Source organism: Orcinus orca, chromosome 17, assembly GCF_937001465.1.
Source record: "Orcinus orca chromosome 17, mOrcOrc1.1, whole genome shotgun sequence".
Taxonomy (NCBI): domain Eukaryota; kingdom Metazoa; phylum Chordata; class Mammalia; order Artiodactyla; family Delphinidae; genus Orcinus; species Orcinus orca.
The window spans coordinates 72691795-72714119 of NC_064575.1; the positions used below are offsets into that span (position 1 = coordinate 72691795).

The 22325-nt window shown below is 43.9% G+C and overlaps 1 protein-coding gene and 1 long non-coding RNA gene across 8 annotated transcripts in view; both read right to left on the minus strand.

Annotated features, from left to right (window-relative positions):
• The window catches only part of MTSS1 (MTSS I-BAR domain containing 1), a 159380-nt gene that overhangs the window by 108993 nt on the left and 28062 nt on the right, over nt 1-22325 (minus strand). The window lies entirely within an intron of this gene.
• LOC125961741 (uncharacterized) lies at nt 77-22223 on the minus strand. Its single transcript, XR_007472688.1, has 2 exons — nt 21068-22223; nt 77-20575 (listed from the first exon to the last, which is right to left on the minus strand). It is a non-coding gene; the product is annotated as an uncharacterized LOC125961741 (long non-coding RNA).

Here is a 22325-nt window from a genome sequence, read left to right on the forward strand (position 1 = left end):
CCCTCTTCTCAAGCTCCGTTGCTTTTTTTTTTTTTTTTAATTTTTATTGGAGTATAGTTATTTACAATAGTGTGTTGTTTCAGGTGTACAGCAAAGTGAATAGGTTATACATATACATACATCCACTCTTTTTTAGAGTCTTTTCCCATACAGGCCATTGCAGAGTATTGAGTAGAGTTCCCTGTGCTCTACAATAGGTCCTTATTAGTTATCTATTTTATATGTTGTAGTGTGTATACATCAATCCCAATCTCCCAGTTTATCCCTCACTCCCCATCCCCCCGGGTAACCATAAGTTTGTTTTCTACATTTAAGCTACTTGGCTTTAAATCAGGGGTCGGCACACTTTTTCTGTAAGGGGTCATTTAGTAAATATTTCAGGCTTTGTGGGCCATTCAGCCTCTGTTCCTCCACTCTGCCATGGCTGCAAAGACCAACTGTGAACAAAAATGGGCTGGCTGTGTTCCAATAAAGCTTTATGGATGGACTTTTAAATTTGAATTTCACATTAACTTTCACATGTCACAAAATATTAGTCTCTTCATTTTTTTCCAACTATTTAAAACAAACATTCTTAGCTTGTAGGCCAGCAGTAGGCTGAATTTGGTCATGGGTTATAGTTTGCCAACCCTTTAAATTTTTAGGGATGCAGTATACATGGTTTTCTCTTTTTTTTTTTTTTTTTTTTTAGAGGCAAGGGAGGCTTAGAGTTCTGCGTAAAGCAGAACAGAACTAAGCAAGGGGAGTGTTACAACAGTATATTTCAGAAAGAAAACACATACCTCTGTTACATAAATCCCAAGACACTTGGAAAACTCTTTTAATCACCTCTTGGCAGAGGGCTACAAATTTTAAAATGTGCCTGCTTACTTCTAAAAGTTAAATGTTTCACTCCCTTCTCGTCTAAAGAAGTATATAAGAGACATTATTTATATCTTCTGAATCAGGTCGGTAGGTACTCACTAGATGCCTCTGTGTGTCCAGCACTGGTCACGCTGATGGATGTAAAGGACATCAAAATGTATCTTTTCCCCTACAGGTCTTTGATCCCCAAGAGGTTTCAGGGGTAGAGCCTCAGAATGGAGGCGACAGAATGGGCTGATCCCTCCCAAACCATGATCCCAGTTGATCCCCCTTTGATCCACTGCACGCATTTTAGAGATGATTTTAGCTAGGGGTTAGCAGTATACATATTTATAGCAACGAAGTTCGCACGGTCCTGTAGGAACAATTCCAGACTTAAAATACTGATTCTGCCACTTAGCTCTGCAACCCTGGGAAAACTAATTAACCTCTCCAAATCCTCTATCCTAATAAGAACAAAAATAAAAATTTCCTCAAATAATCCTGACGCTCTAGTGCAGGGCCCCGTAGGCACTAATTCATCCTCTCATTCAACAAAGGTTCAATGAGCCCCTACAATGTACAGGGCCCCAGGAACACAATGAACAAGGCAGATCCAGTCTCCAACCCTGTGGAACTTACAGACCCATGGGAACTTGTTGGTTTTTTCTTTAAAAACAAATATGCATGCCTAAAACAGTCCTTAGACTATAAAACGCCGATCCTTCCTTCACTTTCTCCACTTTTAATTCCATTTCAACCTGTAATTCTGAGAGTGACACCAGCTTTGGAATCTTACAGACCCAGATCAACGCACAACGTCTATCAAATACCTGCCATTTTTGCATGATTTCAGGAGACCACTGGCATTCAATGATTTAAACATTGCTGACTGAGACGACGCTTAAAAAATTCTATAGTCCATGGCAAGCGCTAACTCACGGTTTTGCCAAGGCAAGGCGTGAATCCCATCTCAGGATATGCTGCCCCCAAAGATGCCGCTTCCGTGTAAGAAATATTTTCAACTGAAGGGATTTGAGAAACGGCAGGTGCAGGAAGCACTCGCTGACCTCGGAGGGGCGCCGAGAGGGATCCAAGCAAACAGTCCTTGCTGTGTTTTCCCCAGTAACAGCCCTTAGTTCATTCCCTTCCATCCCATCACATTTTCCCACGACTTTCCACTCTTCCTTAAACTTACTATAAAAACGCTCAGGTGTAACTGTTTCTCAGGGGCTTCATTTCCTTGTGAAGGCTCTCACGTCACATAAAACTTACATTAAATAGATCTGTATGCTTTTCTCTTGTTAACCTGTCTTGCATCAGTCCAATTTACAGTGCCCCAGCCAGAACGCCTAGGAAGGTCATAGAAAAAGACATTTTTTCCTCCCCTACAGAGGCAAGGTTGGTTTGTGAGCGCAAGTAGTTTGGCTAGTGAGTAAGCCAAGCCTAGCACCCGCATCTCAACGCACTTTTGTTCTTTTCACTTAACCCATGGTTTTATTTTATCCTTGCAATTACTCTAAGAGATAGTTATAACCATCTTCATCGACCACGTATGGAATCTGAAAGTAACTGCACACAGTACAGGTTTTTTAGCATTTGAAAATCCACAAGGATCTTGCGCTGTCACCCTCCAATGTTTAGGGTCTAAGCAGGGGTTCCTGACCTCGGCTGCCCTTACAATCAACCTGGGAGCTTCAGAAAATACTGATGCCCAGGCCCCACTGCCAACGAGTCAAATCAGACCACCTGGGAGTGAGCCCCAAGCATCAGGACTTTTTAAAGGCGCCTCTGAATCTTTGGGTGGAGGTTGGACAGTGACAGCCCATGAGCCAAATTTAGCCTGCAAACTCTTAAAAATCAGAAGGTTTCACATAATGCCCAGACCCTGGCTGCATCTACAACTATGCTGCCCAACACAGTAGCCGTGAGTTACCTGTGGCTCTTTAAATTAATTCAATTGAAATAAAATTAGGAATTCGATTCCTTGGTCATACTAGCCACATGTCAAGGGCTCAAGAACCACGTGTGGCCGCCTTCCTGGATGACGCAGATATGGGACACTTCCATCATCACCAAGCCTTCTACTGGACAGTGCTGTTCATAGAAGTCCAAGGATCGAGGCCCACGTTCCAACAATACAACACTGGCCAGAGGGTCGTCTGTCTGCTCTAGGCAGGGCGCGCACTTTCGCATCGTCAGCCTGACTCCATTCATTCATTTACACGACCTGCCCGTCCCTTAGACCTCATATGCAAACCCTACCTAGACATTACACGTGCTAAATAAAACTTGCCCAAGGGCTTGATCAGACAGATTCGAAGTCTTCACCTCTAAAGCCTAACTGCATGGACTGTGTGTTTCCTTTCTCCCTCCCTCCCTCCTCGCATCTCCCTCTCTGTTTTTACTACAGCAGGAGAGTTAACCAGTATGACAGTGGAATCTACCTGACAAATGACCTTCTGGCTTTTGGAGTCGCTCTCTGCATGATGAACGTGTACTTGTCCTACATGGTTCCCTGTGATTTGAAAGATCAGGTTCATCCCCTGCCTACCAATATTTCAATACCCATAGAAATGGCCCCTTTCTCCTCTGAGGGATAGGTGTTAAGGGACATGAATTCTCTCCCATTCTGGACAGTTAGCCCTTCTGGGCCCAATCCTTGCCCGATCTGCTTCAGAAGCTCCTTCCAGAAGCTGGCCCGGTCCTCTAACTGTGGAACGTGCTCAGACTATGTTGGCTGAACCAAGGAACCAACCGCCATTAGGTCACGATGGGAAACCTGGATGCAGTACAAAAACCCACAATCGTCGACTTGTAACTGTTCCTTATCCGGGCTCTAAATGAACTTCAGAGAACGCCAACAGAAGATTTAGAGATGTGGGCATCTCAAAACTACCCACACATTCGCAACAGGGTTTAGGAGAAAGAGCTTGGGAAGCTGTGTACCTCTTCAATGGGAGAAAATTCATACAACACTTTGTACCTGGATTTAACCAGGACTAAACCCAACAGTCACCCTCAAAAAGGGAATGAGTCTCACAAAGCCACTAGTTTCAGATTTAATTAAAATCTCCTCTAACCACTGCCAAGACATTCTTTAGTCTTTTATTATCCTCTCCAGAACTTTTCTTTTTTAGGATCTAGGGTTAGCAAAATAGTAAGTCAGGTTCTCCTGATTGCTTTATATACTAAGCCCTGGGAAACAAACAGGGAAAATGAAATCATATGGGAGTTTCAGTTTTTAGTAAAGTGTGAAAGACAGAATGGTCCCCTCAGAAGAGATTTTTAAGTGGCAACGGCTTTCCCTCTGGCTCAGACCACATCTGGAACGTAGGGCTTCTCCCAAGCAGAACAACTCAATCCCCAGCTCAGGAATCGGGTGCTGATGCAGAGTACCAGGCGAGGCCCAGAGGCAGGCAGCCCGGACTGGGAAGGGGATGAGTCACCTGCAGGCCTCCACCCTCCACATCAAACCTGCAGGGGCCAGGGCCAGCCAGCTGCAGCCTCCAGTCTCAGCTAAAAGGGACAAAGAAGGAAGCCCCGTGCAAGGTTAGGGTACGCGGAGAGGAGGGCATTACTCCAAGGGAAAGGTAGGGAAGAGGATTATAAGAAAAAACAAAGGCTCTTCACATGCCACAACTAGGGCGCTTAGCTTCCAGAATCCAATATACCATTTCTATTGTATTAATAGTATATAATATACCTATTACACTAACAGAATGCTATTACAGTACTTCTATTACAGTCGTCTCTTTGAAAGAACACCTTTGAAAAGACCTGACCACCAAGGTACTCTTAACAGAGAAACTTGACAACCCATCACCTGTGTCAGAGAACATTCCCTGGGGCCCGGCACAGGGTTTCTACCGTATGAATGAAGGGCACGTCCCTCAGCAAAGCAGGGCAGGCTGCAGGAGCTCTCACTGACATCCCCGCTGCCTCTAACGCCCTGCATACTCTACATTTATTCTTACCCCAGCCCTCCTTCCTATGGGAGGAAAGCTAAGCCAGGCCACAAAGACCCTCGAGGCCAGAGTGGTGGTTTCCTTAGACCACAGGGAAGGAACTCCCTAATCACATGTAAGCAAGTCAATGATCTATTCAAGGCCACCTGGGGATGAAGCCGCAGAGCACAGAGTAGGAAGGTTTCCCCACGTGGAGTAAACTCCAAAGGTCAGTGTTAGAAACGAAAAGGAGGATTATTGCATTCAGCCTCCTCCCAAGTGAAAAACTGGACTTTGGAATCCTTACACAGACTGTCGAGTTCAGAACAACACAGGGAAGCGGTAGCATGCTTTAAAAAAATAAAGCAAATGATAAACTCAAGTAACTAACCTTCTGCTCGGAGTCACTAATCCCCTCTCGACAGAGAGAAATGCCAGCCGCAGGACTCCTGCATCTGGTTACATCGGAGAAGCTATTTCAGGCACGAAAGGGACTCTTTTGTACCATTCCTGGTTGTGGTCGTTGGCGGGGGTGTGTTATTTAAAATACCCACAATGAAAATGTACCCATCCTACATATATTTCATATTGTTTCAATGACGGAGGCAACCTGACCACTGTTTAAAGCACCACCACCTGTCTCAGAACAACTCTCTATAAAAATTAATATAATCTATACATACCAAGCACGTAGCACAGTGCCTGGCACATTCGTGTGTACTGATACACAGGAGCTCTCCTTATTCATAATAATAGCTTCTAAAGGCTACCACGGACCAGGCACTGAACTCTGCCCTTTACACACATTCTCAAAGACTCTTCCCCACAATCCTACATAGGTGCCATTATCAAGTTCAATTTACGGACAATAAAACTGATGTACACGGAGGTTAAAGCAACTTGCCAAAGGTCATGCTGCAAAAAAAAGCAGGCTGTGATTTAATCTAAATCGAAGGTTCTTCACCAGCACGCCTTGCAATTTCCTAACTAACAACAGGGCAGCGTGCACACCAGAATCATCTACCCTCTCTTCCATTTCATGCTGCAATGATTTTTGTGGTCTCTTTTATGTGGAATGAGAGCAGGGTGGGGAAGCCGTTTATCAACGTGTGTGCCCATCACCACCTTTGGCAGCCGCCCTCATGCGGGGCTCAGCACTGCTTGCTGGGTTCTCCCTGTAGCCTCAATTCTTACAGGGTAAGAAGATAGCAGATAGGAGGCTGGAGTGGCCTGTCTTGGCCCCTGGGAGGCAAGAGGAAGCCTGGAGTCAGGAAGCGGGGGTCCAGGCTACTGGAAGGAGTACAGAGAGTGAAGCGAGCTGCCAGGGCCAGTGGCTAACTGCAAGGCCAGGTCAGCTCAGCTGCCCACAAAGTTCTTACTTCAGAGAAGGGGGACAGAGTGACAAAGTGGGGAGAGGCAAGGACATGGTAGAACATCTTCCTATGGTGCGCACGCACGCGCACACACACACACACACACACACACACACACACACACAGCCCATGACTAGATACAGTAATGTGAAATAGCATTTCATGCCAAATTTATACTAAATACAATCAAAGGAAACAACAGAGTTTCTAAAGCCAAATCACACTACGAAGAAAACAAAAATGGATGGGCTTAAGCATTATTTACAACTGCCAAGATACAGAAGTAACCTAAGTGTCCATCAACCGATGAATGGATAAAGAAGATGTGGTACATATATATACACACACACATGCAAATATATACATACACATGTATATATAATGGAATACTACTCAGCCATAAAAAAGAATGAAAATTTGCCATTTGCAGCAACATGGATGGACCCGGAGGGCATTATGCGAAGTGAAAAGTCAGAGAGAGACAAATACTGTATATGATATCACTTATCTGTGGAATCTAAAAAATACAACAAACTAGCGAATATAACAAAAAAGAAGCAGACTCACAGATACAGAGAACAAACTAGTGTTTACCAGTGGGGAGAGGGAAGGGGGGAGGGGCAATACAGGAGTAGACGATTAAGAGGTACAAACTGTCAGGTATAAAATAAGCTATAGGCATAGGGACTTCCCTGGTGGCACTATGGTTAAGAATCCGCCTGCCAATGCAGGGGACACAGGTTCAATCCCTGGTTCGGGAAGATCCCACATGCCGCAGAGCAACTAAACCCATGCGCCACAACTACTGAGCCTGTGCTCCACAGCCCGCGAGCCACAACTACTGAGCCCACATGCCACAACTACTGAATCCCGCGTGCCTAGAGCCCATGCTCCAAAGCAAGAGAAGCCACCGCAATGAGAAGCCCACGAGCCGCAATGAAGAGTAACACCCGCTCACCACAACTAGAGAAAGCCCGCTCGCAGCAACAAAGACCCAACGCAGCCAAAACTAAATAAAATAAAATAGATTAATTTTAAAAAAAAAGCTACAAGCATATATTGCATATCACCGGGCATATAACCAATATTTTATAATAACTACAAATGGAGCATAACCTTTAAAAATTGTGAATCACTATATTGTACACCTGTAACTTATATAACACTGTACAGCAACTATACTTCAATTTAAAAAATATGGAAAGACAGGGAAAGAATGGATGGGCTTAGAAATATGGCTAACCGTCTGTCTTGTTTTTTAAACACTGACAAGTGGGCGTCCGGCCCTTCCTTGCTCAACCTCTGACCATAACAGGCCATCTTGGATCCTCTCCTGATGTTTTCTAAAGTAGTCAATCAACAATACATTGAACTGTCTGGCCCGTTTTCTTTCCATGTGACCTAAGCCAGATGGGTTCATGTTTAATGTTATAGTGCCTCCGTTTAAAGTAAGCCAAAAATGAGAATAATAAAGTTTCTTACGCACAAATGCCTTTGGTTCAAAAGGAAGTGTCCATTTCTCTAGGAGGTGGGTCAAAAAGGATCTTGCTGTGATTTATGTCATAGAGTGTTCTGCGTATGTTTTCCTCTAAGAGTTTTATAGTGTCTGGCCTTACATTAAGGTCTTTAATCCATTTTGAGGTTAAATTGACTGAGCCACTATGGAAAACAGTATGGAGTTTCCTTAAAAAACTAAAAATAGAACTACCATATGACCCACCAATCCCACTACTGGGCATATACCCTGAGAAAACCATAATTCAAAAAGAGTCAAGTACCACAATGTTCATTGCAGTTCTATTTACAGTAGCCAGGACATGGAAGCAACCTAAGTGTCCACTGACAGATGAATGGATAAAGAAGATGTGGCACATATATACAATGAAATATTACTCAGCCATAAAAAGAAACGAAATTGAGTTATTTGTAGTGAGGTGGATGGACCTAGAGTCTGTCATACAGAGTAAAGCAAGTCAGAAAGAGAAAAACAAATACCGTGTGCTAATGCATATATATGGACTCTAAAAAAAAAAAAGGTTCAGATGAACCTAGGGGCAGGACAGGAATAAAGACACAGACATAGAGAATGGACTTGAGGACACAGGGAGGCGGAAGGGTAAGCTGGGATGAAGTGAGAGAGTGGCATGGACATATATACACTACCAAATGTAAAATAGATAGCTAGTGGGAAGCAGCCGCATAGCACAGGGAGATCAGCTCGGTGCTTTGTGACCACCTAGAGGGATGGGATAGGGAGGGTGGAAGGGAGGGAGACGCAAGAGGGAGGGGATATGGGGATTACGTATGCATACAGCTGATTCACTTTATTATATAGCAGAAACCAACACAACATTGTAAAGCGATTATACTCCAATAAAGATGTTAAAAAAAGGAAGTGTCCAAAATTCAAAAACAGAAAATTAAATTTTAAAACAGAAGGGGGACAGTGACCCAAAACATCCTTACTCAAGAGACTGAGCAGAAACCAAGTCTTTCAACAACCTGTGGCATATTATCAAATAATAGCACATGTATGAACACATGCACACACAAAATCTCTGAGCCTTGAGCTCTAAACTTAGGAATGTAACAACATAGGTCCATCTCCAGTCTAGAAAACCCCAGCTGGAGGCCAGAGGCAAGACAACCTCTTCCCAGGGTTTTAACACGAAGGACCACATCTGGGTCAACTTCTCTGGCAGCAAATACAGGATACAGGGCAAGTAGGGACATCAGAAACTGACTCACTGAGATGGTCAACCGATGGCTGGGCAGACACACTCAGGACTGAGGCAACGGAACATGGTGGTAAAATGCCTGAAGGTTGTGAAATCAGACCCTAGCTCACTTCCTGCAGTGGTAGGAATAGAAGCTACCCTGTGACTGTGGTGAAGCCATAATGGTTCAGTGATGGCAAACAGTGAGGGCTGACCGGCTACCGACGCCCCTTCCATCACCTCCCATCCCATCACCTCCCATCCCATCACCTCCATCGCCAAACCAAGAGTGAGCTTCAGCCCCTCAGAGGGTGGGCAACAAGGTGACCTGAGTCTTGGGGTTCTCAAGCACTGATCATCTGAACAAATGGAATTTTGCATCTGTCAACAGCAGAACACTTTAGAGAACGGAAATGATCCTTTGGTTTGCAGCCATGACTAAAACTTTCAGACCTCAAATGCATTACAAGAGTGGAAACGGCCACATTAAAACCAAAACCTTTCATTATGTTTTGTTTTGTTTTTTCTAGACAAATGAACAGTAAGCTACTCTGCATTCTCTTCAGCTTTTTTTTTAGTATCTGATACCATGGCTATTAAAAACAATCTCTAAAAGTCTTTGTTGAGCATCAGAATGAGACAGCTGGGATATTGGCATGAGGAAATGTTCAATCTTGTCATTTTGCAAAAGGAATTCATATTCATAATTAATGATGCTTTTGTCTAAGCCAGAAAGAAAATCTAGAGGCTCAACGATGCTTAAGTAAATTCCACCCAAGCCAACTGCAATACAATTTTATAAATTATAGAGCAACAGAGAAAAACAAGATTTTGTGACTTGTGAGCAGAAAGAAAAGGATTAACAAGGCAGCCACACTTCAAGGACAAAATCGGAGTAAAAATGTTGATTTCTGACAGGACGGTTTCATTTTCTGTCTCCTCCATAAGAAAGAGTAATCAAAAACTTTTAACATCCTTAGATGTGATACGACTACATGTATTTGAAAGACTCTTTGTTCCCAAGTGTGCCAGACACACATCACCAGGTACAGAACCAAGACCACCATTATCAGCCCAAAACGTCAACTAAAAATAACCAAGATGGGCAGATAAACTTACAAATTAGCTTTGGTTTAAGAGGCATTTCTATGGAGATATCGGTAGAGAAGTAGAAAACCCTTAAATAAGTAAATAGCCTTAAAGATAACTTTTCGCATTACAGAGCTATTGAAGAGATTACAAAAACAAATCAGTTGTCTTTGTACAGCTCCCATTACAGAGCTGTTGAAGAGATGACAAAGTTTTATTTAGTAACAACTTTGTTAATGGCTAAGGAAATAATGATGAATACAACACAAAACAGGCCAGGGTAAGGGAGGGAAGAGTAAATGCTTAATGGGCATGGTTTTTTGTTTTCTTGTGGTGAAATATACCTAACATAAGATTTACCATTATAACCATTTTTAATTAGGATTTTATTTCTTTAAAGCAGTTTAAGGTTCATAGCAAAACTGAGGGGAAAGTACTGAGATTTCTCATATATTTCCTGTCCCATACATGCATAGTTTCCCTAACTAATCAACATCCACCAATAAAGTGGTACATCTGTTACAACTGATGAATTTTACACAAATACATCATTATCACCCAAAGTCCCCAGGTTACATTAGGGTTCACCGTTGGTGTTGTACATTCTATGGATGTGAACAAATGTTTAAGTACACGTATCCATTATATGGTATCACAGAGAGTGTTTTCACTGCCCTAAAAGTCGGCTTTGCACTGTAACCATTTTTAAGGCTACAGTTCAGTGGCATTCAAGTACATTCACACAGCTGTACAACCAACACCACTATCCTAGCCATCCCCAGACCTCTTTCATCATCCTGGGTCCAGGGTTTAATTTGCGGTGATGCAAGTGCTTTGCAAGCAGACAAGGGTGGTGGTTGCACAACACTAAATGCCACTGAATCATTCACTTTAAGTCGGTTAATTCTGTGCTGTGTGAATTTCACATTAAAACAGAACAACTGTGCCTGGCACACCACGGCACTCACTATTTGTTAATAAATGAATGAGTCCTGGCCTTAAGGAAGCTCACGGGTTGGTAAGGGAACAGGGAGAGAGCAGGAGGTGCCCAGATTCTGGGCTTGGAGCAAAACGGCGCAGCTCCTAACCCCTTTGAGGACTGAGAAAAGGGTTCCCAGAGGACAGACTGCCTGAGAGAAACCTTAAGGGATGAGTTGGAGTATGCGGGGGGAGGTAAGGGAGAAGAACATCCCACGCAGGGGAAGGTGACATTCCCTATCCACGAGCATGGGGGAGATAACTAAAACACTCAACGTTCATTTCACAAACTGGTAACTATGACAGGTGATGGATCTATTAATTAACCTGACTGTGGACATCGTTTCGTAACGTACAATACGTACATTAAGTTATCACGCTGTACAACTTTAAAAATCTCACTGTACAACCTAAATATACACATTTTCACTTGCCAGTCATACTTTAGTAAAGCAGGAAAGAAAATGAAACATTATTAAGAGAAAAATAAAAAAATCAAAATTCATTCATTCCCCATTATAATACCCCTAATCTGATAAGCAGTATAATAAAATAATTATATGTAATATATGTAAATATTTGTAATAATTAGAAAAAACATAATAAAATGTAAGAGTAATAAACAAAATAGTAATAGGGGAACTTGTAAATGTCAAAAAAAAAAAGTCTTTTGGGAGGAAAAACAGTGACCTCAACGGATCTAGAGTAGGGGCAAAAGCTGGGAGGAGACAGGCAAACAAATCAGAAGTGGAATCAGGAGTGAGTGCCGGGATCTAGAAGTGACCGGGAACCCACCACGTCTGATGTGAGCAGAGGCCCCAGAAGGGACAGGTAATCTTGTGTCAAAGCTGTTTGGGGTTCTCACGGCCTCAACCTCATTGGAGCTCCACGGTCACCCTGACAAGCAGGTACAGCAGACCCGACTGTCCTCTCATATATGACAAAACCAAAGGGTGTCCGCTCAGACTGACCCACCAAGGCCACACGGCCTGCATGGCCTGCAGCCAGCCTCCTAACCCAGGCACAGCCTCTCCGAGAAGGAGGGCAGCTCAGCTAGAATGAAAACTCCAACACTCCGTTCAACTCCTTCACTGTTCTTATTTGAGTTAATCTTTTTTTGGTGGGAAAAAAAAAACCCTGCATATTTTCACTGTGGGAAATGGCCTTTGAGTAAAAAAGGAAGCATTCCTTTTTGGTAAGATGTGGACTCTTCATAAAGTTTTACACACAACTCAGCATGGTGGTCATTTCCCAGATGAAACAATGCATGGACCGTCAAATTTCTAAAATCCTAAAATAGTTACAAATAATTTAAAGCCTAGCTTAAATGAACCAAGCTGTCCACAACCGCCTCAAGAAAAGGCAGAGCCGCGGGTCCATTAAACTGCCAAATAAAAACACCTAAGAGGTCTACCTCAGTGGTTCTCGATCAGGGTCATTTTGCCCCACCAGGGGACATTCAGCAATGGCTACAAATATTTTTGATTTTCACAACTGGGGAGCAGAGACCAGAGATGCTGCTAAACAGCCTGTAATGCACAGGAGAGCCCTCACAACAAAGAATTATGCAGCCCGAAATGTCTAGAGTGCTGGGCTGAGACTCTAAATTCCCAGGTGATTCCCTATATCCAACTGAACTCAGAGGTGGAAAGAAGGCGGACTGACGGGTCCTGAAGAGCGGATACACACACTCCAGGCTCTGCTGCTTCAGAGCTGTGTGGCATTTTAACCAAGGCGCTTCAAGTCACCGGCCGGTTTCCCTTGTTGGCAAAACGGGGTTCCTACTACCTTCCTCAATGAGATCAGGCTAGCTGAGAGCCTCAACAGGTAGAGGGCCCTCCGCAGATCCTCAAGGCCAAGGCTGGACTAAGGTCCCCGCCGCCTGCAACAGGCAAGGGCTCCAAGGTACTTCACTGTTTCCGAATAGCACACACTCCTGGCATTTGCTTTGTACACACACATTTGGAAAAGCAAACACCAGAGCACAAAGGCATCCATCTAACATGGTTGGATGCAATTTTATTATCCTTCAGTCTCATGAAACAGGAGTCTGTTGATGGGCAGTGGGAGCCTGGCGTTGGGGATCACTGCATCTCCCTCACAAACGTGCTGGAAGCCCACCTGTGGCCAGTGACCAACAGGACCACCACCAGTGGGAGGTCAGGGGTGTGTTGACACGGTTCATTTTTTCCTCCGGGTCCAGCACAAGCAACGCATCTTGCGCTTGGCTTTAAATGGTATCATCCGAATGAAGTACCGCTCTCATAATCAGCACAGCCTTTCAACAAGCACAGATGGCACTCACGTGCTTAAATGGCAAATCGAGGGCTAAAATTCGGGGGAGCTCTCCAGGCTCTCAGATCTGGTTCTCTGGGTGGGTTCTGAGAGAGAGGGGTCAGGAAATGGAGGGTGGGGCTTCCCTGGTGGCGCAGTGGTTGAGAGTCCGCCTGCCGATGCGGGGGACACGGGTTCGTGCCCCGGTCCGGGAGGATCCCGCATGCCGCGGAGCGGCTGGGCCCGTGAGCCATGGCTGCTGAGCCTGCGCGTCCGGAGCCTGTGCTCAACGGGAGAGGCCACAGCAGTGAGAGGCCCGCGTACCGCAAAAAAAAAAAAAAAAAAAGGAAATGGAGGGTGGCAGGCACGTGCAGAGTGCTGAAGGTCTTTTTTGTCTGCCGTCAAGCCCTTGCGACAAACTGAACGGGCTCAACCAGAGTCAGTGGGAATAAAGCCTGTGTCAGTCTTGCATGCCCGTCATTCCCAAAAAGAAGCCTGCAGGTCAGTAGCACAGGATGAAGGTTCCATTTTCACTATCTCCTCCACACTTCCTTTGTATTTTATCAGGTACCTTTAGCCATCTTCAGAGAACTGTATTGCCCCACTATGGGCAATCACGTTAAAACAGTACATTTTAAAGATCTTTTTCTGCCTTGGCTGGAACAGTAGTTTCTTTTTATTTGTAATCACTCAGCATTTTCCCCCTCCTAATTTGAAAGGGGGTGGGGGGAAGATGCAGCACTGTAGCTGTCTGCAAAATGCACTCAAATGCAGCTCTAAAGGAAAGCACCACCCAGCGGCTCCATGTTGGTTTCCATGGTAACCGGGGTCCCTGGGCCCTGGCACTCACAGCAGGAAATGCTGCAGATTTCCACAGCAGTATCTTTTTACTAGACATAAGATGTCCCATGGCAATTTTAAACATTTGGGAATCAAAAAACATACCGTGTGTGTATGTGTGTGTGTGCGCACGCACACACGCGCATAGATCAATATATTTACAAAACTAAGACAACGTAGATGAAAGAAGCCAAGTTATTCTTACAGATAAATATGCTTATGTCAAACATAACAGATGATTAAAATATAAGCAAAACAGGCTGTCACACACACACACACAGAGGGCTAAAAGAAAACAAAAACATCTTCCATAGAAAAAGAAAGGACTGCAATGGAAGTGGAAAACTATTTTGGGAAACCAGACAACCAAGGATTCCGTATAAACAAACAAGCCAACAAAAATCTTGACTAACGATAATCAACTGAGAGCCCAGGACCGAGCTTTTCTCCATAGCTCATGTTCTTTCCTACTTGAATGGTCTCAAGAGCTGAAGTCAACAAGCGGTTGGCCAGGTGGCTTTCAGGGGAAACCACAGGACAGTAAGCCCTGACCTAGAGTGAGAATCCCACTGTCCCCACTGCAAGCTGAGCGGCCTCAGGCAAGTGACTTCAGCTCGCTGAGTGTGCCCTGTAAAAATGAAAAGGTTGCACTACTTACTAGATGGTCTACAAGAGAGACTCTCTACCTTCTAAAAATGAAAAACCAGAGCATTATGTTAAACAAGACAAAACAAGGCATCAAACCACCAGGTAATTCTCATGTCAGGCCATAGATATGTTCCCAAAAGCAGTGTATAAGAATCAAATTTCTTTATATTATATCAGGAGAATTCACTGCCAGACTCTGGGTGAGGGAAGACCTTTGGGATATTCTTTTTCTCTCACTTTCTCTCTTCTGAGTGCTTTCCCAATACCACATGTTTCTTCCAGCAGAGCACAAGTGAACAGCTAAGGTGAAATTTTTAGTTCAAAGTAGTTTTCACATTTCGTGCATGTTCAGGCTGGGGCTTTATCTGAGCAGAGGGGAGGCAGCTATGCAATCAGGCAGAACAGACTCAGCCTAGAAAAATACTAGTTTGACAACTTCTAGTGTCTTCAAGTTCATGTTTACACTCCAAATGGTTATTTTTATCTGAGGCAGGCAGAACAAACCAAGTTCACAACTCTATGGCAAATGATCTTCCATAAGCAAGCATTGTTTAAAAAAAAAAAATTGCCTCGTCTGTATGAATTCAAATAATTGCACGTTTTCATTAATGCGAATTCATATTTTACCAAACGTGACTCTGGTATGTCTGTGTGTGTGGCAGCGGGATGGGGTGGAGGGGTTTAGTTATTTTAAGCCAAAACGAAAAGCAAAGGGAAAGAGCTAGGGTGGGGAGGAGGGCGGGAGGGAGATGATGGTGGGAGAGTCCCCCCCCTGCTTGTGCAGACAGCCCCGCAGGCAGCTGGAAGGATGGAGCTGCTGAGTAGACCACTTCATTATGTAAACTGCCTAATGACACAAATAACCATGCTGCACGCAGACCGACCCAGTCACCCATAAAAACACACATCCCCTCCACGCTTGGACCTTCCTCCCCACTGCCACTGCTACCACTGCCACCATGTAATTCACCAGCGTTTATTAAGGCTGCCGAGGTTAAACAGAACAGCATGCATCATATTTTCCCTGGCGTTGCTTGAATTAAGTCAAACCAGAGAAACACTACTGACTTCAGTGGGAGCAAATGCTCCTCTTGGTCAGTGGGAGGACAAGCCTTAACTGGACACAAGGGCTTGGGTGTGGGATTTTTACATCCCTAACTCTCCCTGGTAGAGGATATTAGGATTCTAGTGACATCCTGCTGTGGACACCCAGAAGATACGTATGTAAAAGTGGGACTCAGGTTAGTGCCCTTCAGGCTAACGCACAATAACTGTTCAAGGGCATTTCGGGAAGGTGCAGTGAAAAGCCAAATACCATCTAGGCAGGCCACAAGGAAACAGCCCCCATCTCTGGCAACTGCTGCTACCCAATCAAAGATCAATAATAAGCCACTTGTAGAGCGGGAAACGCTGCTACTGTCAGGGATCACTTTTAGTATCAAGATGGGATTGGAAATGAGGGATTTTCATTTCAGCACCAGTGATGCTTGACTCATGATTCCAAATCTCCTGGAATATACCAATTTGCCCATCAAATTAATTGAGTATACAAAGTCCCCATCTCCTAACTCCTTTAACACAACAGAGGAGGGGGAAAAAACAGAAAATAAGATTTTTAGAAATTTATTCAATGAAAATACTCAATAAACATATGGATTCCTTTGTTATTCCTCGTCCTTACCTATAGTGTGCTTTGTAAAAAAAAAGTTTAAAATCCACATGTCTCCCCACTGTGCCAGACTCAACACCAAGTCTGAGTTTCATGTAAAGCAAACCAAAAACTAATGACATTTTTAAAAAATGGAAAATGGTAAGACAAACCTCACATTCACAGGGCCATTTTTAAAAAGTTGTTTTATCCTAAGCAGAGTATGTAGGATTAAATGTATTGTGCTGATGCGTTAAAATGACTCAAGGTCCATCAGAGTAGAAAAACATCAAAATAATGAAACCCAGAGCGGAATGCACATTTATGAGCTCATTTCAAAAGGCATTATATCTTTTTATGTCATCCCTTACTAGGTCAATGATAGCTCCAAAATCTCAGAAGAGATGGAAACTTTATATCTTGAAGTTATATTTAATAGGCATACAGTTTTTAGCTAGGTTACATATTATTAGAAATAGCAATCATGTACAAAATTTTTTTGTACTTCATATAAGATTGAAACTCATAGGTATTCAATAGAAACAGATTACATACACATATATGTACACAGATTCGGAGCGGCTTGAGGGGCTGAAGGAAGTGACTAAGGCTACACTAAAGCTATTCCAGGTTTTGGTCCCACCATAGCCCTTTGGTCCCACTTACAGCCCATAAGTTGTAAGCATATCAAAGATGAGCTCTACATAGAAACCAGTTGTTCTGGAACAGAGAATTTGTCTCTCTGTCATTCTAAGCAAGAATCTGCTACTAAGACCAGTCCAATGCTTCAGTTCTTTCAGCTAATATATATATGTATGTATAGGTATATGCTTATATATACATACACACACACGTGTATATATATGTTATACACAAAGGTTGTTATATATGTTGTTACAGATACTGGTTGTATAGATATGTGTGTGTATAGACAGACAGACACACATACATATCCTCATTAAAAGGATTACAGCCACAAAGCCCAATTAATAAAGGGCAGTTTGACACAACCCAGCGTTAAAGTTGTTCTTTGCATTCATCACGATTCAAAATATTTACAAATGGTGAATACATAACCGTGAGAAGGCAACCCAGTCTTGGATGCCTCTGAATCCACTTATTGTTCAACACTAGGTGACTTTCTGACTACAGAATCTGGTGATACGGATTCATTTTGCCAAGATATTTCAAGTAAAGGAGATACACCAACAGCAATCACCCTCCTCAGGTTCATGAAAATTCCTTAAATGCACCTTGAAGGAGGCAACAAGCAAAAGGCTGACCTTTCCTAAAAGCTAGGCTTCATCACAAAACAGTTTTCTCAAGCTTGTCCGTTTTTCCTGCTCCCATAAAGAGCCTTTTTTGGACACATTTTTCCTAATCACCCCCCTCCTCATAAAACGTTAATTCCACAGACCTACGTATGTCTGCGTATTACTGTATGCATATCTGTACCTGACACATAAAAAGGGTAAGAACCCCTTCTCTCCTCAAGAACCAATTTGCACCCCCTTTGGAATGATATCTTATCCACTGAGAATGCATGAAACGGACATGCTATAAAAAGAAGGTGGAAGCATTTATTGTTGGGAATTATTATCGTTTACATGTACCTCTCCACCTAACACTCCACCACCACATGCCCGTCTAAACCTTTCTACCACCCACCGACCCAGTGCCTCAGAAACAACACCTCTGTGCATTCTTTACTAGGTATACAGGAAGCTCTCAGTAAAGCCTTCTGATATAAAACAGAATAAATCAGATGACTCATAAAATATGTACATTTCCTGTTAGCCCTTCTTTGTAGGAATTGTTATACTCCTTATATCCATGCTGTGTCATGTGGTAGCCACTAGGTATATGTGGCTATTTAAATTAAAATTAATTAAAACTAATTAAAATTTTAAAATTATAAATTCAGTTACACTAGCCACCTTTTAAGTGCTTGATAATCTCAAGCTACCATACTGGACAGCAAAAACACATAACATTTCCATCATCACAGAAAATTCTATCACAGAGAACAGCCTTGGCCCAGCCTAAAAGCTCCACGAGGCCAGGACCGCATCGGGGTCACTCACCATGGCACACGCAGGATGTGTTAAGCCCTGGCAAAAAAGCAATGCAATTAAAAGGAAACAAGAAATATGGGAGAAAAGGTAGCTTTGTCTTGGCTCATCCAATTTCCTACTTTAATCAACTACAAATGTTCTTATTTTTCATAGCTTTGCTCTTACTTACTCCCCACACCCACCTACAATACAGCAATGAGAATTTTCAAGCTGTAACTACTCGGCTTCCCTGGTGGCACAGTGGTTAAGAATCTGCCTGCCAATGCAGAGGACACGGGTTCGAGCACTGGTCCAGGGAGCAACTAAGCCCGTGCGCCACAACTACTGAGCCTGCGCTCTAGAGCCCGCAAGCCACAACTCCTGAGCCCTCACACATAGAGCCCGTGCTCCGTGACAAGAGAAGCCACCGCAATGAGAAGCCCACGCACCGCAACGAAGAGCAGCCCCTGCTCGCGGCAACTAGAGAAAGCCCGCGCGCGGTAACAAAGACCCAACACAGCCGAAAAATAAATAAAAATTTAAAAAAAATAAATTTTTTAAAAAAAGATGTAACTACCAGCAGGGCAAAATTGGCTTCGGGCTTCCTCAGAATAATTCATATGAATCAAAATCAAGAGGTCAAATTCAAAACCCCGAAAATGAAAGGCAATAGAGAGTTTCTAGGTCATTGTCAATACAGCCTCCCTAGATCCATGTTTTAAAACATTAGAGAAACCAGCTGCTGGTCCATCCACTATGCAAGCAACATATGAAGTACTTTCACTTTATCAATTTTTATTTAACAAATCAGCAACTGTTTCCTGGGCATCTATAATGTGCTACGGCTCCAGAAAATCAGAGGTTGGCACTATGGCAACCACATACAGACTCTAAGTAAAATTAACACCAGCAGGTTTCCATAAAACTTTGAGGCTCCAGATGCATTCTGCTAGATTCCTTTTGCTCCCCATTATCTATAAAGCCTCAGTTGGAGTAAGATCATCAGAAAAATTAATACACTCTCCTTGAATCTTTCAAAACAATAAGCTTGGCTCTTAAAGGAAAATTACAACTGAGCTGTTTCTCAAATACTCATAAGGTCTCTCCTCCTTTAAGAATCCTAAGGACAATAACCAAAAATAACTAAGGAGGGGCTTCCCTGGTGGCGCAGTGGTTGGGAGTCCACCTGCCGATGCAGGGGACACGGGTTCGTGCCCCGGTCCGGGAAGATCCCACATGCCGCAGAGCGGCTGGGCCCGTGAGTCGTGGCCGCTGAGCCTGTGCGTCCGGAGCCTGTGCTCCGCAACGGGAGAGGCCACGACAGTGAGAGGCCCGCGTACCGCAAAAAATAAAAACAAAAAAAAAACTAAGGAACCTGAACTGGCACATCCAAGTACAAAACCAGTTTAGTGATCTATTGCCACATCTATAGATTAGCGGGTTGCAGTTTTAGGCCTTTTTATTTTTAATTAAGTGAATGAAAGTGTCCATGTTTCTTTAAGGTCATCTTCAAAGAATATGCAGTTCCAGGCCTGCAAAAAAGTTTTTTTATGACCTTATTTTATTTATTTTTTTCAGTTTGTGGCTGAGTAGCTTCCTAGGTAGAAATCATGACTTAATTACATGAAAGAAAGTTCAGGTCTCAAACACCGAAGTCAATCCAGAAGTTAAGGGCCAGTGAAGTTTCAATTAAACAACCTGGTTAAAGTAAAACTTGGGGGCAAACAAAACCAGTCTGGCTGCCTCTTGAAAACAGCTTCCTGTCGCCTCCTCCCCTAAAAGCGAAGATTCCCCCTTTTCCCCCACCCCAGCCAAGAGCAGGTAGCTGCCTTTAACCTACCTGTCCCCTTCCTGTGACCGCCATCATGGATTTGCTGGGCCCTCTTTGGCTACAGTGAAATACAAATTCACCCAGTCCTGAGACGCAACCTCAGAGAAGGGTCCCAAGATTCAAATTCTGAACTCCTAAGTGGAATCTGACCAAAGACCCCATCTCACCAGCCTCCGGCCCCCAGAGATGACAGCCTTCTTCACCTGGACCCTCCAAGGGCTGCTTACAAACACTGTCTGCCCCCTGCTAAATGCCAGATACTTACCAGCATTTGAGAACCTGGGTTCCTCAGAGAGAAGCAGGATGCAGGCCCTGCCCTGGAGGCAGTTGAGTCTAGTGGGGAGGATGGTGACCACACAGGGAGGTCAACACTCTAGCGGGAGAAGGTGCTACAGAGGCCTCAGGCCTGAGACCCAATGCACCCTGGGGACAGAGGAGTGGGAGTGGTGGGGGACAAAAGGTTCACAGGTGATGTGACTCTCAAACTGGCTCTAGGAAGACAAGCCGAAGATCCTCAAACATCTAAAGGGGGCAGAGAGGGGGTGGGCTGGGAAGGGCACTCCAGGTCTGGAATGCACATGTGCAAGCAGAAAGGGATCAAAGGTTTTAAGGGGTTCAGGGAGCAGAGAGCATTTTTTTGTGGGTGGAACTGCCGGCCGTGGGTAGAGATGTCATTGGACAGGTGGGTGACGGCAAGATGGCGAGAGGCCTTATTCTCTTGGGAAGCCTTAAAAAATCTGAGATTCCTAAGCGCCATCCCACTCCACCCCCACCCCCCAGTTAATCAGTAACCACAGGTATAAGGCAGGGCTCTGAAATCTGTACCTTAAAACAAGCCTCCTGAGCGACAGGATCCACGCAGCGAGACGAGGAGAGCGTGGCGTTTAACGCACTCTATACTAAAAACACAACGTATTTTTAAGAACCACGACTGTGCCATTCAGTGTTAAGCTGTGGAGACTGTCTTCATCAAGACAGTCTCCACAGTCAGTGAAGACTGACTGTCTTCACCTCGGCAATCCAGGCTCACTGATTAAAGTCCACCTCTGACCGCCTGGACCTCGCTGGCTGTTGTGAAAGTTCCAGCTTCCACCTGCCCTCCTCACGCACACATTGCGGGTCTCTTCTAACCGTATTTCTCGCCTAACCTTCTATCTCCTTTATCCTCTGCTTAACCTCTACTTCCTTCCACTCCCTTTGTCCCCAGAGTGAAAACTGGAAACTCTAAAGATAATATAGAAAGAGAAATTTTAGACTGTCCAACTTCATTCGTATTTTAAGATTTAATAGGGCCAAAAGGAGATTTTAAATCGTAGAATATTAGAGCTGAAAAAGGTTACCTGCGATCATCTAGGACCCTACTAGGTCCTGGGAAAACCCCTTTTACAAGTGGGGAAATCAAAGCCCGGAGAAGTGAAACAAAATTATTCAGGGTCACGTAGCTGGCCAAGCAGAAGACAAACCCAGGCATCCCGGCTCCCAATCTATTCATTACTCCAAGGTGCTACATAGATTGTTTTTTTTTTAATGCATTCAGGATCAAGTAACTTTAAAAGCAAACTGAAGTTTATACTAAATCCAGGAGCACCTTACATGAGGAATCATAATTTAATGGTTAAAATCTAGACTCTGGGCCAGGCTTCAGTCTCCCCACTTCCAAGCCATGTGACCTTGGTCGGTTTAGCTCTCTTCGTCCAGATTTCATCATCTAGAATGGAGGTCATAAGCACTGACCTCACAGTGCTGTTTCGAGAATGAAAAGACTCAATCCATGTAAAGCACGAAGGACACAGCCCAGCCCGTGTTACGTATTCAATAAAGGTGATTAGAGATGATCTAGTCGTCTGGGGATCCATTTCCTTCCTTCTTAGAATCTTAAACTCCTCACTCTGGGTTTGGTGTATTATCATCTCAACATCCCGGAGATGGTTTTTCAAAGCTATACAGTAATTACAGAGGCACACTGAGGCAGCCAAAAATGAAAGTCCCGTGAGCCATGGCCACAGCAGTGAGAGGCCCGCGTACAGCAAAAAAAAAAAAAAAAAAAGAAAAATGATTAAATCGTGCTACATCCAGACAGTGA